Source organism: Microcebus murinus, chromosome 17 (assembly GCF_040939455.1).
Source record: "Microcebus murinus isolate Inina chromosome 17, M.murinus_Inina_mat1.0, whole genome shotgun sequence".
NCBI lineage: Eukaryota > Metazoa > Chordata > Mammalia > Primates > Cheirogaleidae > Microcebus > Microcebus murinus.
Genome location: NC_134120.1, coordinates 51,310,855 through 51,323,767, shown reverse-complemented (window position 1 = coordinate 51,323,767; position 12,913 = coordinate 51,310,855). Strand labels below are relative to the sequence as shown.

At 41.4% G+C, this 12,913-nt stretch overlaps 1 pseudogene; it reads left to right on the top strand.

The window, feature by feature from the left end:
* Window positions 1-282: 282 nt before the first annotated feature.
* On the top strand, window positions 283-6,305 carry LOC142861608 (mediator of RNA polymerase II transcription subunit 28 pseudogene; annotated as a pseudogene).
* Window positions 6,306-12,913: the final 6,608 nt, after the last annotated feature.

Genomic DNA, 12,913 nt, shown 5'->3' with positions numbered 1-12,913 from the left:
GCCTCAAATGGGTAAATTGGGCTGAGGATGGGGATATTTAGTAAACTGGTAAAATCTGTCACAAATCTGTAAGTGCTGGAGTTACACATGGAGCACACGGCGTGTGGGAACGGTATACAGTTGATGCGCTGTGGTCAAGGTATTGATTATGTGGGCTTTCTCTCCCTGCTTGTCATTTGAGTATAACACAGGCCACGATTTACAAAACTGGAATGTGTATATTTGTATACATATGTGTGTATATTTGTTTTAAAAATATAGATTAAGGGAACATTCTACAGAATGCCCAGCTGGTACTTCCAAGGCTGCCAAGATCATGAAAAACAAGGGAAGGCTGAGAACCTGTCGCAGACCAGGGGGACCTGGGGAGACGTGACAAATAAATGTGGGACTCTGGATTGCATCCTGGAGCAGAAAGAGGACAGTAATGGAGAAACAGGTGAAATCCAAATAAGTCTGGAGCATAGTTAATGGTAAGGCCAATATTAGCTTTTTTAATTTGGACAAACATACCGCTGTATCGTCCGGTGTTAACAACATGAGGCCACTGGCTTGAGGGTATAGGGAACACTCTGTACTTTTTGGGTAACTTTTCCATAAATCTAAAATTATTCTAAAATTAAACATTTATTTAAAAAAATAGAAACTTCTAATGGAAAAAATTACCCTTTTTTGGTGGAACATTGCTCTAGTGCTGGCTTACAGTATATGGATTGCTTTAGAGGTCAAACAAATATATTAATAAATATATAAGTGGGATGGGGAATTTAACATAAGCATACCTCAACGCTCTACTATTTTTAAGAATTCTTTTACTCACACATTTTCCCATGAATATTCATTTTAATTATTCTAAATACAATTTTGAAAACAATAGAATGGAATTTTATAAATAACTTTTTCAAATTAAATATAGTGTAGACTTTTCCAAAAATACCTATTTAGAAGGATAAGCTGTTTCACTCTGAAACCAAAGACACAGAATGAGAAGCCAATGACATAAATTGTCTGATCATTTCCTTTTCCAGTTACTTAAATATTAGCTCTTAAAAGATCTAGATGTCTTTATAAATTTCTTAGGACTCTCATTGGATTGTTTCTTTTTTTAACTGTGGAGATTAAGGCCATAACTTTTATTAACATCAGATGTGTGGGAAAATATATTAGCTTGTCCCCATTCGTAAAGAGAGTCATGTAATATTTAGGGTCATCTGTTACTTTTATTATGCCACAGTTTGAATATAGTAGCAGCTAATAAATTAACTGACTTAAAGTCACACGCTTGGCCTATTCATCCCAAAGAAAACTGGAATTTAGATCAAATGTGAAGGGGAGTTATGCAGACAGACCTGCCTGATTCTCAAACAAATTAGGAGGAGAAAACGAACCTCTGACTTCCTCAATTCGACCTTATCTGTAGTCACATTTGCAGAGAATGGAAGGTAAAGACTGGCAGCCAATCTCTAGACAGGACTTTGGGCTGACCATGGAAGGTTGGAGGCATACCATGAAGATACTGTCTTGGATGGAATAAAGAATTCTGTGGGGTTTTCTTATCCATTTTTTGTCAATCCCTCCTGCAGAACAAAATATCTTATGTATGTCAGAATATAAGCATTGGCGTTTGAAGAAGGAAGTCAACAGCTGACTCTGTGCCAGGAATCTGTGAATATCTTAAAAGTATAGTTTATGTCACTGTCTCAACACCCTGCATGTCTGCTGAAAGAACCCCTCTCCTTTGTGCTGTCAACATAGTAGTTTTCAACTGTAGCTGTACCTTGGAATCACTTGGGGAGCTTTTAAGACTCCTAATAACTCAGGCCACACCCCAAAACAATTCATCAGGACCTCTGATGGTGGGACCTGGGGACCAGGATCCTTGCAGCCACCCAGGTGATTGCATTGTGCAGCCATGGCTGGGAAGCCCTGCTCTCAGGGGTCTGCTTAGACCCTGGCACTCCCCGAAGGAGGAACTTTAAGAGAAATGGCCTATAGCAAGCTCTCGCATAATATCATTTAGTTCATTGTTGTTCCCTTATAATGGTGATACCAAAGAAAGAATTGGTTTCATTTTGTGTCCGTCTTTTCCCTTAAAGTCGCAGTTTCCAAGAAGCTATCAATGACGTTAAGTGAGGACTTACTGTACTTACAATTATTTATTGAATTAGTTAACAAACCCTATGAAGTAGGTACTTTACTCTGATTGCACACATAAGGAAACTGACTCTTGAACCATGAAGTAAACTGGCCAAGGAACATTGGCTAGTAGGTGGCAGCCATTGGATCCAAAAAGTGCCAGGAGACTGGGCAATTGCATACTCAATCCTCTCCCCTGCTATTCCTCTGGGCATTACGTGGAGGACTTGTCTCCTAAATTATAAAAGGAAGGCTGAATTTTTAGGTAGCAGATAAAAACCTAAAGATTATTATACTGAAGGGCTTGAGCTGTTTCAGTGGCTATTTGACCAGTGATTCCTATCTTATTTAGACAGTAAGAACCTGAAATCTGTTTTACCAGTTCAACTTGAATATTGTTGAAGTTCACAAGGTTCTGAGGAAGAAACATGCCCACTGTGCTCAAGGAACAGCAAAGACGTAAAGGACTGGAGTGTGGGCGTGGTGCAGAGGTGGTGTCCTTTGCACAAATATGAGAACAAATACCGGTTGGAGATTTTTTCATTTGTTTTTCACTGACTTAGATATTATGCTGGGAATAAAGTCTTTATGATTGAGAAAATAGCATAGATTTTTGATTGCCCAAAGGAGGAAACTATAATTTTAACTCACCAGAACTAAGGCTAAATGCATTGCAGTTTTTTTTGGAGACGGCTTTAATAGTATGATGATAATTTTGATAAAATAAAATATTAAATTCTAAACCAAACTGATGAGTTGATTCTACATGTGATAAGTACACTACAGTAAACAGTTTACTAAACACTAAGAAATAATATAACACATAGTTTGCCTATTATAGGCATATAGTGTTAATATGATAGAAGAATCAGTTTCAAAAAAAGTAGCAAAAAAAAAATCATGATAAACAGTTTGAGTCAGAGAAAAAAGAATTTGATGTAAGTAGAATATGGTAGATATTTCTATCTAGCATTAATAGTAAGAGATTTCATTTGAATTCCAGTTGCAAGTTAGAAAACTGTCACTCCTGGAGAGTATAATGGTTCAGACACCCTGGATTGTCATGGGTCTGGGAGAAGAGCAATTGACAGGCATCAGCCCATGTGATGGAGGAAAAGCTGGTCCATACATTGAAAGGGTCCACATATTTACAAAAGCCCAGAGGAGACTAATGTCAGCTTCAATCACATACTGGCTCAAAGAGAATAAACTATTTTGGGAATTAATATAAGAATGCTTGTTTCACTCTAAGGGATGAAATATTCTTTGCTCAAGGACAAAAGTCAAATTTTAAGGTTTGTTCTCCAAAAAGGAAGAAAACTCTCAAGTATAGCTCAATGCTCTACTCTGCTGGAAATCAAGTGGCTGAACTTTGCAATTGACAAAAGTTAGAGACAAGAAAGAAAGAAAGGTAACTAAAATTATTCTGAGGTTTTATAAATGCAGGACTTTAAGTAAAGATACACCTTGGTCATGGGGAAGGCTACAGCAAGGAAGAGAGGGAATCTTTCCCTTGATGTACTAAACATAAAATGATGCAAAATATTCTGGTAAAGGTGTTTTACCAGAAAACAAATTACGGAATGTGTAAAAAGATCATTGATGGTGTTGAAGAACATAAAAACAGGTTCAGAGATAAACAACAGAAGGATAGATCCTTGATAGCTAAATGCAATGAGTAATTCGGGAACGGGGGGAAAAGAAAGGTATACATTATAATCCACATTATTGGAAGAATTGGTGACATTTAAATATGAACACATTAGATTAGTATTATATCAATGTTAAATACTTAATTTTGATCATTGCATTGTAGTTATGTAAGAGGGTGTCCTTGTTTTTAGGAAATACACACTGAGGTAGTTAGGGAAACAGAGCAGAATATCTGCAAATTACTCTTAAAAATGGTTCTGCGTGTGTGTGTGTGTGTGTGTGTGTAGACAGAGAGACAGAAAGAGAGAGCACAAATGATTAAGGAAATGGGAGCAAAATGTTAACAATTAGTAAATCTGGATAAAGGTAATATGCATATAGGAATTCTTTTTATTGTATTCTTGCAAATTTTCTGTAAGTTAGAATTATATCAAAATAAGAAATTACTAAAGATGATTCAAAAATATTTCTATATAATTGGAAACAAAATAATATTATTAAATCACATTTGGGTTAATAACATTATTAAATAACACAGGTTAACAAGGAAGTAATTAAGAAACCTAAGAAATACGCAGAACAGAATATACGTAAAACTACATGGAAAATGCATTGGAAAAGAGAAAATCGTCCTTGGGAGGAAATGTTTAGCTCTTTGAAATCAATGTGTCAAAAACAAGAAAGATTTTCAACAAACTATCAGCAGGTTTACCAATTTTTTCCTTCTGGTCCTCCTGTCTCTTGGCTCTAGATGCCACAGATGTGCCCCAACTTTCCAGTTAAAGATCAGAGAGGGGAGCCCCAGAGACGGCAGAAAGTACCAGGGGGATCACAAGAGGAATATGTCCAGAGAGCGGGCCCTTAAAGTTGTTTGTGAACCTCTAAGCTCACCTTTTAGCTGCACACATGTGGCTCTGGGCTTAATCAGCATATAAAAGACTTTGAAAACAGAACAGATCAGGTTCTAGCCTGGCCAAAGTATGAACTCATGAGAAACAGACCAGATAGCACTCACAGCCCTCCACATACACCAAACCACGGCACACAGGAAGTGTGTTAAAAATGGCAACCAAAACCTAACCTCGTTGATTGTCTACTAAAATAAAAACATCAATATTTTCCATAAGATTTAAACAAGATCCAGAGTCTTATAATATTAAACATGTTCAAGATGTAATAAAAAATTACTTGGCATGCAAAGACCCAAGAAATCTTAACTCACAAGTGAAAAGACAATAAACAGATGGCAACACTGAAATGACAAAGATGTTGAAGTTAAGTAACAAAGACTTAGAGGCAGCTATTATGAACAATTATGAGGCAATTATGAACACTCTTAAATTAAAAAAAAAAGGTAAGTCTCAGCAAAGAAATTGAAGATATGAAGAAAAATAAAATAGTAATTTCAAAAGTGAAAACTATGACTGAAACAAAAAAACTCTCTGGATAGGTTAAATGGTAGAATGGAGATGACAAAAGAACAAGTCAGGGGACTGTAGATAAATCAATAGAAATTATTCAATCTGAACAATAGAGAGAAAAAAATTTTAAGAAATGAAAACTCATGGTCCTATGAGAGAATTAAAACAAAGAAACAACTCAATGTTCATGTCATTGAAATATCGGAAGAGGAGAAAGGCTGTGGAGCCAAAAAAATGTGAAGATATAATCGCTGAAAACTTTCCAGATTTAGAAAAAGCTATAAACCTACACCTCTACGAAGCTCAGCAAATCCCAAACAGTATAGACTCCATGAAATCCATACCCAGAAAACATCATAATCAAAATGCTGAAAATTAAAGACAAAAAATTTTGAAAGTATCCAAAGAAAAATAATTACCTGTACAGAAAAAAAATTTGTTTTGGAATATTAGATTTACATTTGGAATGTTGACATTAAGAGTTGTCAAGATAGTACAGAGTGTTCCCAGATGGTGTGTAGTATTTTTATTGTCATTATTTAACAGATCCTGATTCCAGTTGTGCAGCTCCGCTAGGTGGTGTGTTCTCTGGGCAGCCACCAGGGCTTCCACCCACCCCTGCAGGGACTCCGGGCCAGGCTTCCCTTCTCCAGGCAGGGCCAGGTGGTCTGAGACCTTCTAACAACACTTTGGGGGACGAGTTGCAGTCATCTTTCGAGGCTTGCTTTGCTTCTCTGGTGGGTCAGGACTATGTCAATGGCACTGATCAAGAAGAAATTCAAACTCCTGTTGTTGATCAGTGTATCCAGAAATTTCTAGATAGTGCTAGATAGAATGTTTTTTTTTTCTAGAAAAAAGATCTCAGTTATCTGTCCAGAAATCAGAGCAAGTTATCAAAGAGGATGTCTTGGACCTAAGGAATGAATGAGGGAAAGATGCAGCGGTCCAGAAGCACATCACAAAGCTGAGGCACTGGCAGCAGGTGCTGGAGGACGTCAGTGTGCAGCACAGGAAGCCAGCGACAGCCCTCAGGGCTCCTTGGCCTGCGTGGAACAGGTGGCAGCCATGATCCCTGCACCTGAGAAGCCGAGCTGAGGGGGAGGGCAGCGGCAGCCTCGGACAGACAGTTTGCCACACACTTCCTGTGGACGTGGCATTTTGGAAGAACTCTTTGCTCCCACCTAAAACTTTCCCACTATTTTTATAAGTTGTTTAATGTCTTGAATACTTTCTAAAATGCCTGTAGCTTGGGTAAACCAAGTAAATTTTTTTTTCCTGTGCTGAAGTTTAGACCATTAGTGTGATGATACTTACAGATTCTTTATGTTTTTTTGCTTTTCAAATTTTTGTATGACTTTTCATCTCCTTGTGTGTGTTTCCAGTTAGGTTAGTTTGTTTGATCTGAGTGGGAAAAAAAATGATAATCTGAGAATGGGGGATGAGGATTTTGCCTGTAGGCCTTTTATGATAATTACCCCACCTTGGTAGTGTAGAAAAATAGGTAAATCTGCTGTGCTTTACCTTTGAACTACCTCAAGAAGAAGAATCGAATGCAACAATGTTTATAATGCTTCCAGAGTGAGGATATTAAATATCCTGGGTAGTAATATTGTAGTAGAACCCCTAGGCTAATGCTGACTTTTATTTGGGGTAAGTTTATATTTTGTGTGGTGTTTACTTTCTTTGATGGGGAGGGATGTAGTGGGAACCGTAATATGCTAACTTTTGCTGTGTTCTGTGGTAATGAATCATCGTAAGTAATAGGCGGACAGTGTCTCAGTACATGATGGTTGGGGCACAGGTGAAGCATGAGGCGTTAAGGTTTGCTCTGGTTTTTCTTAGTTTTGAGTTTTTGCTTGAGTCATTTTTATTTTACATTTTGGGAGGGGAGTCTTTCCATTAAGAATGACTGTTACTAATGGATTTGATTCCGGGGAACTGGGGTCTCAGGGTGGCTCAGCTACTCCCATAAACAGCACATGGTGTCTCCGCGTTTGGGAAGACATTTTACTCTCTGGCTAGTTTCATAGGCCGCCTCAGATTGTCTGAATTGCTGGTGAGAAATACAGACCAGCGCTGTTTCTGGCTCTTGTTGGGTGAGGTTTTCCTGAATTTTATACAGTCTGTTATTAAATTATATCCCTTTACCCTAAACAAAGTCTTCACTGTCTTCTGAACGGGCAGCATTTCTGTGGCTCAGTGTCTTGGGTCCTTTTATTTCCTCCAGCCTTAAGGTCCTGCTCACACCCTGACTTCCACTCATGTTCCTGGTCTGGCCTGGATGCCACCTGGTCCCTAACCCTCCCAGTGCTCTTTCTGCTGTGTCCTCAGGACAAAGGATTTATCTCTCTACCAAGCTCTGCTTGGTTCTCCCTTGTGGGTTAGCGACTGTATCTCTCTCTGCCCCTCACTGCATTGCATGCCCAGGGGAATTAGGCATTATTGCCCTTAAATATACAGGGGTCGCATATAATTTCTCTTTTATACATGCAACTTAGTTCCCCTTTTTTTGTGTGTGTATGAGTTGTATCTGGCCCCTGGACCTGGGATTACCAGCCTGAGGCCAAGGAACTCCTCAATTAGAATGTATAAGTTAAACAAAGCTTTAATTTTTTTTTTTTTTTTTTTTGAGACAAGGTCTTGTTGTGTTGCTTGGCAGCTCACAGCAACCTCAAACTCTTGGGCTCAGGAGATCCTCCTGCCTCAGCCTCCCGAGTAGCTGGGACTACAAGCATACACATCCATGCCTGGCTAATTTTTTCTATATATTTTTGTTGGCTAATTAATTTCTATTTTTTAGTAGAGATGGGATCTCGCTCTTGCTCAGGCTGGTTTTGAACTCCTGACCTTGAGCGATTCTCCAGCCTCAGCCTCCCAGAGTGCTAGGATTACAGGTGTGAGCCACCATGCCCAGCCGATCTTTTAAAAGCTCAAGTTATATGACCTGAAGGTTGTTCATCTGGTGGCTTCATAGTAATTATAAACTATACATTATAAATTATAAATCTAAAGCTGATTGGCAGCTTTAGATTTCTTGATTAAAATCCTAAATAAACTGATTGAGTTATAGGCATTCTTTCAAAGGAGTTCTCAGTGAAAAGATTGCAAACTATTCTGTCTGGCACTTAGTGAAAATATTTTGAAAATTAATATATTTACCAGTTATTGACATTTCTATATTAATCAAAAGATTTTTGTCAAAAAACATCTTCTATTGATCCAGAAACAACATTTTTTCGTCTTTCTCCTAAAGTAATTTAGAATTTTATCTCATATCATTTCATTGCTGTAGTTATCATATGATTGCTCAAATGGAAATGTGGCAAGATTATACTTCTTAGGATAGTGTTTGGTGAGTGTATTTTGTTTTTTATAAAATGAGTTTCGAGTTAACTTTTCTTCTATTTCTAGGTAGTGAAGGATAAGTAGTATTTCAGTTTATGGTATTTAAAATGTCCCCCATAGCAAGAGCAGTGGGAAGAGTGTTACATGAGCAGTTTCACTACTGGAGACATTAAAAACTCAAAGTCCACGTCTGTGTGCCAGGGCTGAATTCTCTGTAGCTATGAGACTAATATATTTAACCTAAGTAAATTTTAGTTTAAGAGAAAAACCCTCTGATGGCTCTATATGTACTCAGTGTAAAATCTAGACCCCTCCCTGTGGACCACAAGGCAGGTGCCAGACCCTGTTGTTCTCTTGAGTCCATCTGATGGCCATCATGCCCTGGTCACTCTGTCCTTTTGAAGAGCCTTGCATGCACCAAGCTCCTTCCACTCTTTATCCCACTGTTCCTGGCTCTTCCTTGAAATGCTATAATCCCCCGCCACACACACCCCTCTTTGCATATCTCTCCTTCATCTTTTAGGTCTTTGGAGAAGTTTTTGCTGATTTCCCAATCAAAATTAATTCCTCCTGTTCCTCTTTTTCATCACACTCTATGCTTTTTAACTTTGTAAAAGCATTCAGATAATGTGCAATTGCATAATTATTTATGTGACTGTTGAATGCACACATCCATAACTCCATGTCCTCAGCAATTGGATCTAGTTTTTGTTTATTTACTGTGTCCAGTGTTTTTGGAGCAGTGGGGAAAAGATGCTTATGGCATTGGGTGGGACATTTTTCCTTGTGTAGGTGAGATGGGGACCGGCAGGCCCTGCTGGATAAGACCCAAACCAAGGTCTCTGATAAAACAGGATGCTGGGGGAGAAACCCATTAAGACCAGGTGAGGCCAAGATGGTGACAAACTGACCTCTGGTTACCCTCACTGTTCATTATTCACTAATTATAATACATTAGCATGTTAAAAGAAAATCCCACCAGCAAATGCCACAGCAACTCCCCAAAGTTACCCAACATGGTTTAAAAAGTGGAGGGACCCTCAGTTCTGGGAACTCCTCAACCCTTGCCCAGAAATGTTACGAATAATCCTCACTCCGCTTAACATAAAATTAAATAGAAGGTATAAAATAAAGCCTCAGAAACTCACAAAGGGCTACTCTCTGTGGCTCTGAGAGATAGTCATGGCCCTGCTTTCCTTCTGTTTCTTTGTACTTTTGTACTTCAATAAACTTGCTTTTGCTTTACTCTGTCACTTTGCTCATGAATTTTGATCTGCATGAAGCCAAGAACCCACTTGGCGTGGGTCCACTTTCCTCTAGCACAGGTTTATTAGGTTTTGCTCAATAACAAAACAAGAAACACAACCTTTCAGTAGCTTACACAACAAACATTTACCTCTCACTCGAGAGTCTATGGATGAGCTGTTTCCTAGGCTTGGCTGGGCTCAGCGTTTGGGTTGTCAGCTTCGTTCTCTCAGGTCTGTTTGTCACTCGAGGGCCCAAGCTGAAGAGAGGAGGCATTCCTCTCATGGGGACAGCGCAGCGCAGGAGGAGCAGAACACAGGCTGCTTCGCAAGGTCTCCGCGTGGAACGGCTCACTCTCTTGCCTGCCCCTGTTCCACTGGTGCAGACCCGCCAAGGGCAATGTGATGCAGAAATCACCCTCACCCACCTGTGAGAACCGCGAATGGCCTAACGTTTCCAGATGTCCCTTACAGGGCTGTTCTGGAACCACCTCAAGCCTGGTGCCCTGGACTCCACACCACAGGCCCCATAGTCTAGGCTCACAATTCTTAGAAACAAGCTCCACTCAGGAGGCTATGGGAGTCCCAGGGAGGAACAGCATGCTTCAAGTGTCACCCAGCAGAGTTGTCGGACTGGCAGTACCAGGTAGACAGACAGCCACTCCTGATGGGAGAGAAGGACAACTTCTATCAAGGGCCTTGGGTCAGTTTTGGGAAGGCTCTGACCTCTCATTAACTCTACAATGTGCGCTTATAAAGCCCCTAGGTATCAAGTTCTAGGTTGTCACTTATTTGTCAGCTGATATTTATTGAGAGCCTCATGGGTGCTGGGAGGTGTACAATTAAGGGTGGTGACACAGGCAAGGTGCCAGGTCTGGGTCAGGCCCTTCCTTGGTGGTTTCCCACCTCTCCTTCCTCCTTCCCACAGAGTTGTCCCTTTAATTTAGACTCAACCTCACAACCCCTATGGCCCAGCAAGGGACAGCCAGGCAGAGCATAAGTGACATGAGTGTAAAACAAATGAGAGGAGAGGATTCACCGATACAAAACTAAGATGTTAGGAATCTATCGCTTGAGAAACACGTTCTAATGTTGGGAACTCTTCTGAACTGCTTTATCAGATTAGTCAACACATGGGAAGGCTTTACCTAGCCATCTGCAAAAAGACCATCTTTACACAGTAGGCAGACAAGAAATACATGCAGAATGGGTGGGAAACCCTCACATGTGGACTGGGAGAAGGTAGAGCAGCAGCAGCAGACAGTGAACCGTTACTGAGTGCCAGCCATGTCCACACAATGCCAACTGCAGTCTTCACTGCTTGAGGACCTAACCTACGATATAGTGCTATTATTATCCCCCTATAAACACAAAGCATAGAATTGAAGTGTAATTTTAAGAGTCATGCAAAGAAAATAAAGTAAGCAAGAACAAGGTATCATGTATGATGAGCATCAACTTCCTCAGCAGACGACTTGGTTCAGTCCTGTCCCTGCCACCTAAACACACTATTTGTGGTCGCAGGTCATTTAACACCATGGAGCTAATATAGGAGCTACGCACCTACCAGGCATTGTTTCTCATAATCCTCACCACTGCCGCTTTCCTTATCTCCATTTCAAAGAAGCAGCAACCTGAGGTTTAGAGAATTTAAACAGTTTACCGGATAATTGAACTGGTTATGTCTTCCTCTGAAAGTGGTGTATTCTAACCTGTGTCTTTCATCAGACCCATCAATGCCAGTGCTTTTGTGAACATCAAGAAAGATGTGGGCAGGCACGGTGGCTCACGCCTGTAATCCTAGTACTCTGGGAGGCCAATTGCTCTAGGTCAGGAGTTCGAAACCAGCCTGAGCAAGAGCGAGACCCGTCTCTACTATAAATAGAAAGAAGTTAATTGGGCAACTAATATATATATAAAAAAATTAGCCGGGCATGGTGGCGCATGCCTGTAGTCCCAGTTACTCGGGGGGCTGAGGCAGGAGGATTGCTTGAGCCCAGGAGTTTGAGGTTGCTGTGAGCTAGGCTGATGCCACGGCACTCACTCTGGCCTGGGCAACAAAGCGAGACTGTCTCAAAAGAAGAAAGAAAAGAAAGATGTGTAGACCAGGTGCAGTGGCTCATGCCTGAGATCATGAGTTGGAGACCATTTTGAGCCCAGGGCAAAAGGGAGACCCCGTCTCTACGGAAAATAGGAATATTAGCCGGGCATGGTGGCACACGTCTGTAGGCCCAGCTACAGGAGGCTGAGGCAGGAGGAGAATCTCTTGAGCCCAGGAGTTTGAGGTTGCTGTGAGGTAAGCTGACGCCACGGCACTCTACCCTCTGCCCTGGGCAACAGAGTGAGACTGTCTCAAAAAAAAAAATTGTGTATATGGGAAATGTTAAACTAACGTGGGTTAATATTACAAAATCAAATGAAGCCATATAAAATTTCCTTCAGAAAATTCATGCAGTCAAGCATTTCTTGGTTTACGGACATGTTTACTTAGGTGCCTGTTACAAGCATTATCCTCTGCAATCTTCGCACAAGCTCACGAGGAGGGTCCTGCTCTAATTTTCAGATATTAAATGACACGTGCTTTGCGAATGCTGTTAAATTGGGTGTGATAAAGCAACAGAGGCGACTCTAAGACGATGAGGTGTTGCGGGACGGCTTCCGTCGCAGTGTCCGGGTGAGCACGAGCGCGGGAGCGGAGGCCGCCGGGCCCCTCCGCCAGGCACAAGCGCGGCGGCGTCAGAGGGGCGCGACGAGGCGTCCCCAGCACCGGAGCCGTCGCTTGTGCCCCGCAGGGAAGAGAGGGCACAGCCGCGCTACCGGAGCTCTCCAAGGGAGCGTGAAATGAAATTGCGAACGGGGTCTAGGCCGTCACAGGCGGAGCCTCGCCACTTTTCCGTGAGCGTGTCCTGGTAACGCGGGAGCGCGAGCCCGCCCTGGCTTGCTCCAGAGTCCCGGGGTGACCGCTGTTTCCGGGGTGACTGGGGTCGCCCCTCACACTCCAAATCAAAGACGCCGTTTTTTCATTTGTTCCGCAAACGTTTATCGTGCGCCGACCATTTCTCCATTACTGTGGCAGCGACCCCAGCCGAGGCCGGACGCCCACGGCCGAGCGTC